The sequence below is a fragment of the Ochotona curzoniae genome, unplaced genomic scaffold (genome assembly GCF_017591425.1).
Source record: "Ochotona curzoniae isolate NIBS_2020 unplaced genomic scaffold, NIBS_Ocur_1.0 patch197, whole genome shotgun sequence".
NCBI lineage: Eukaryota > Metazoa > Chordata > Mammalia > Lagomorpha > Ochotonidae > Ochotona > Ochotona curzoniae.
The window spans coordinates 117070-122503 of NW_024466747.1; the positions used below are offsets into that span (position 1 = coordinate 117070).

At 58.9% G+C, this 5434-nt stretch overlaps 1 non-coding gene across 1 annotated transcript; it reads left to right on the forward strand.

Annotated features, from left to right (window-relative positions):
* Positions 1-608: 608 nt before the first annotated feature.
* On the forward strand, positions 609-715 carry LOC121166672. Its single transcript, XR_005885455.1, has one exon. It is a non-coding gene; the product is annotated as a U6 spliceosomal RNA (small nuclear RNA).
* The last annotated feature ends 4719 nt before the right edge of the window (positions 716-5434 follow it).

Below are 5434 nucleotides of genomic sequence, written 5' to 3' on the forward strand. Positions count from 1 at the left end.
CAGATAGAAGATCTTCCTCTCTGTCTCTCCTCCTCTCTGTATATCTGACTTCCCAATAAAAATAAATCAATCTTTAAAAAAAAAAAAGCATTGTTGAAGATGGGACCTTGGCTCTTTGCCATGCCTGCTAATGGTCAGCTTGGAGGAGGCACACGCAGGTGGCCAGGGGATGTCCTGCTCCTCGTGGGTAGTGGAGTCCTTTGCGCCTGTGGTCCCTACCTGGTGAGAGCCCTCCTTACTGGTGTGCCGCATGCTCAGGTCACTTACCTGACACACAGAAGGGGCTGTACAAACACGTGCTGAGTGGATTCATTGCACAGAGCAATGATTGCGCTTGCCGTGCCTCCACGGCTAGGAGCAACTCCTCTCTGTATGCAGGAATGTGGACTAAATGGCCTCAGAGATCCCATGTCCCTCTCACCTGTACAAGCGCCCCTGGGGGCCCTCCCAGTGGGTGCTGAGGCTCTTAGGAGGAAGGTGGAGAGTCCCTCACTGCAAACCTCAGGGCCCAGGATGAAGAGGACCCTGGAGGCAGGGCCAGACAGGCTGCTGGGGTGCAAGGGGGCCTTGGAGGAAGCGCCAGAGGCCTCTCCATTATTTAGAAAGCAGTGCTCCCTTCGTCAGCACATATACTAAAATTGGAAGGATACAGAGAAGATTAGCATGGCCCAAGTGCAAGGATGACGCACAGATTCATGAAGCATTCCATATTAAGAAAGAAAAAAAGAAAGAAAGAAAGAAAGAAAGAAAGAAAGAAAGAAAGAAAGAAAGAAAGCTGTGCTGTAACTGCTGCTCAGCTCCAGCCGTCCTGCCCCACACAGACCCCTGGGCAGTGCAGACAAAGCAAATCAGGGACCAAAGTGTCTTCGCACCTGCTGGAAACCCTAAAAGCCCCTTGACGCTCTGTTGCCCCTGCCCCTGGGGTCTGAGCCAAGCCATGACACCCCACGCTCCTGCCTTCCTTCCTAGAGCTCCAAGGACTGTACAGCCTTTCCTGTCCCGGGAGTCAAGTCCAATTCCCAGTGGGCAAAGCTCCTGGAAGAAGAGCAAGGCTGCTCGGCAGGGTACACCTCCCCCAGGAGCACCCCCAGGCTGTGAGACTGAAGGAAAGAAACAGCCAGAGGAGAAGCAGAGACGTGGGTGAAGGCTGAGCCCTGAAGGTCTGCATGCTATTGTGGCTTGACCTTGTCCCCTGAGTCCTCTGCAGACTACACTTTGGGTGGCTCCCGGAGAGCGGGTGACTCCTTGGGAGTCTGGGGTTTCCTGTGATTCTGGCCTGGCTGGCTGCACAGAGCAGATCCTTCTTTCCCATTCTCCTTCCCTTTCCACTCCTGGCCAGCTGGTGCTGCTGACTTGCCTTTGACAAAGCACTCCCGCCAGACACTGTCCACCCTGTGGCCAGGCAGCCCATGGCATTCTCTCAGCAGGCCATTGTGACTCCCTCACACAGACAAGGAGATGCAGGCAGTGGTGTGGGTGGAGGCTCCCGTAGCTGCAGAGTGGACAGGGTGTCCGAGGCCGGAGTCCTGGGCACCACTGCCATGAAGCCTGGGGTTTTTGGCTCCATGTAAATACCAGGTGCTCTGGCTCTGCCTGGATGACTGTCCACACAGCCCTGACCCTTACTGACCCCAGACCTGCTTGTACTCTTGACTCGCTCCACTGACACATTCTCAGCCCTTCTGCCTGACCCTGGGTTGGGGGTGCTGGGAGGAGACACCAGGGAATCAGACAGTTTTCAGCAGAGAAGACCCCACCCGCCCCTCCATCTCTGTTGGGGTCTGTGCAGTAGATGTGGGGGACATGAAGGGGTGAAGAGTGTTGTTCCATTGCAGGCAGGGCTGCAAGGAATTTCCCGCTGACCGGCAGGGAGCGCTCAGCAGATGTCACTACAACCACCTGAATGCATCGCCACCTTCTTTTGCGTGGACACCAGACTACACTGCAGAAGAATTCTAATCCATCCTGGCATTTGCTACTGCGAGGCTGGCCTTTTGCTCAGCCTGAGCTTGGAGGTCAATGTCTTGCAGAAGGGCCCTTTATTATTCCTACTGTCTTGGCTGTCCCCATTGAACCTATGCTAATCAAGGGACCTGTGTTTAGGCTTTCATTCTTTCCTTGATCTTTAGGTTCCCCTTTTCTTTGTGATACAAGATTGAATTGTAGGATAAGAATTGTAGCAGGAACTTCTAGGTAATACTATGGCAGAGTTATCTTTAGAAACACCCACTTGACTGTGACGTAAAAAGTCTGAGCCAGAGTTTGACTGATTTTGTATAAATAAAGCGGACAGCTTTTGTGCATCGTCCATTATGATCATGAAGTCCTAGTGGTCCGTCTCTTTCTTTCCTCTTTACGCCTCATCCACGCACCCTTCTCGAGTTCCGAACTCAGCTGGAGCTGGACTCCGGCACATCTCAGCTTTCTGTCCCATCCCCAAGTGGGTGATGGACATTGCTGACGGCCACACTGAGGCCAGGAGAGAAGTGATGTGCCTGGGACCACAAGGCCAGGGAGTGGCGGTGTAGGGAGCTTTCAGCCCTTCTGAGTGTCTGACAGGTGCTTCTTGCACCACCATAGTACAAGACCCTGGCACCAGGTCAGACCTCCTCCAGCCAGGGCTTATTCAGAGCAGCCTTTGGGAGGGACTCTGCCTAGCCAGGTCAGCTTCCAAACAGGCCTGGGCTGGGAACTGGCACCTAGGAAGGAGGGAAGCAGGGCTGGGGTGAGGTGGCTAACAAAGAGTTTTACTTGTTTTTCTCAGGATTAAGGAGCAGACAAATCACCTACAAGTGTTACACAAATGCATGCTGGCCGGGCAACAGCTTGTGGTGGGACAGCCTCTGTGTGTGTGTGTGTACGTGTGCATTTCTGCATGTGTATGTACTACATATATGTCTTTGCATTGGTGCATTGTATATGCAAATGTGCACATATGCACAGATATGTGCATGTGTGTATTAGGGGGCTCAGGTATAAGATACCCGAGCCGAGGATGCAGCTGAGGCTGGAAAGGGGGACGCCCACCACTCATGCTGGCCCCCTGTGTGCTGACAGGGTGCCACAGGCTAGAGACTGAAGGGAAAAGGAAGAGATCAAGGCTTGGGTAGAAACGGGCTGGAGCTAAGAAAAGGGCCCTGAGTTGGGGGGTGGGTGATGGTGGTGTCGGTGCGACTGCGAAGTCTGCGTTTGTGCATTGGTGGGGGAGGGGGTAGGCAGAGGGCAGGGAAACTGCGGAGCCTTGAGGAAGTCGGTAGCAGCAGCGCGGAGGGGAAGGGGGGTGGAAAGCCCGCGCTGCCCAGTTTCCCTGGGCGCCTCCTGGCTCCCGCAGAAATGCCAAGCCTTTTCCTCCACCTCCGTGGGCGGAACACTCCGCCGCCCTCTCCCTCTTCCACCGCCCTGCTCCCCGCTGTGGTTGGACACAGATCCCCCTAGGGCCGAAGCCCTCGCCCAGCATCCTGAGGTTTAGCTAGGGGGCGGAGTCCCACGAGGCTGGGTGCCCCCCTACTGGACTCCCCCCAATCCTTTTCCAGTGCCCCCAGTCAGGGCTTTGGTAGCTTGGGGTCTGCAGGCCCCCTTGTTGAGCAAGAAGGTATTGGTCAGTGCCCCTGGACCGCCCAGAGGAGGCCCCGCAGCGGCAAGCCCCGTCGGTGGGTCCTTGCAGCCTTCAAGTTGGAAATCCCTTTCTCAGTTTGGTCTGCCTGTTCGTAATATGCAAGAGTCACAAGATACCCCACGGCTTAGGAGCTTGGCTGGGTGGGGGGCGCGGAGTAGGGGTGGGGATCTCGGTGACCTCAGGAAGTGGGTCACGGAAGGTCCTGAGTCTCCACGCCCTCACCTGCAGCTTGGAAGGGGCTGGTCGACTAAGAGGCGGGCAAGGAAGGATGGGATGACTCAGGACGGCGCCTGCAAAGGAACGCGCGCCCAAGGCTGTGAGTGCCCGGCAGTGTGCATGCATTGGGTCACTGGGGAGCGCGGGTCTCGGAAGAAGTCTGCGAGCCGGGCTCCGTGGGGCCCTGCAGAGGAACAGCTACCCCGAGGCCGCGGCCGGGGCTGGGGTCGGGGCTCCCAGCTGCGGCGCCGAAGTGCGAGGCGGGGAGTGGACACGCCGAGGCTGCGCCGCGGTGCAGTCGCGGGGCTGGATTCACACACCAGACTCTTGGAAAAGCTCACATTTTCCCAGCTTTTCGCACTCAGAATCACTTCCTTTGTTCGGAGGAGGGGGTGGGGGAGGAGACGGAGGGCGAGGAGGGAGGGGCCCGCGGGTGCCGCCGCCGCCGCCCCCGCCCCTCCCGGGGTGCGGAGCCCGATTGTCACTCAGCTCCCGCGCCGGGGGCGACCGAGGCGCCGGCGCCCGAATCCAGTCCCCGCCAGCCGCCACCACCTCCCTGGACGCCGGTGGTCCGGCTCTGGCTTCTCCCGGCCAGCACATAGCGGTAGGCTGCCGGAGGCGCGGGGGACTGTCAGGGCGTGGGGGCGCTGGGACAGACCAGCTCAGGTGGCCGACAGCTGCTCCGGCATTGGTGACCTTGGGTGAGTCTGTGCCTCAGCGCGCCCCGGCGCGTCCCAGCGGGATGCCAGAGAGGGCGCAACAAGGCGCTTGGAATGGCCCCCTTGGGGCAGGTGGTGGGCAGGGGTCCGAGGAGAACTGGAGCGGGTCCAGGGGACCGCTCAGAGCCGAGCGCCAGCCGTGTCTCAGGTGGGTGGGCGCAGGGCAGGTGTGCGGTGTGCGCAGCTGGTTGGGGAGCCCACTCACTGGCCTTGTCCGGGCCTCAGCTCCCCAGACTCACGCCTGCCGCTCTGGCCCCAGGTGCGAAACAGGAGCACTACCTCTTTAAAAGCGTCCGGGGCAGAGCCTCCGCCGCACCATGTGATTGCTTGAAAGGCCGGGCTGGGAGAGCTGCGGCGGGAGCCTGGAGGGCGGTGAGCTGCCTGTGCCCAGAGCCCATCCCTGCCCGGAGCAGCCCTGGAACACCGGGCTTCCAGAGCTTGCAAGTTTGGGCCCCTTGCAGAGGGCCCCTGGACCCTCTGCTGGCCAGCGGGCGGGATGGTGAGCTCCTTGCATGGTGCTCTGTGGGTATGGGGACCCTTGTGGAGTGAGTGTGAGTGTGTATGTGTGTGTGAGTGTGTGTGAGTGTGTTGTGTGTGAGAGTGTGTGTGTGCTGGGAGCTGCCTCACACCTGATAACAGCCCAGGCAGTGAGTGCTGCTATTTTAAGTTGCTGAATGGAACCTATGGGGATGAGTAGGGAGGGAAAGATTAGGAAGAGGGAGAGGAAGAGCTGGGTAACCCCACGGACCCAGGAAAGGCACTGGCAGTGCCCAGTGGGGCAGCCAGAGCGCAGTGCATGGTGTGGAGGGTTCCCCTCCTCTTCCCGGGCTGGCCCTCCACCCAGGCCTCCCTGACCACAGGTACCTGCTGCGTGCCCCCCCAG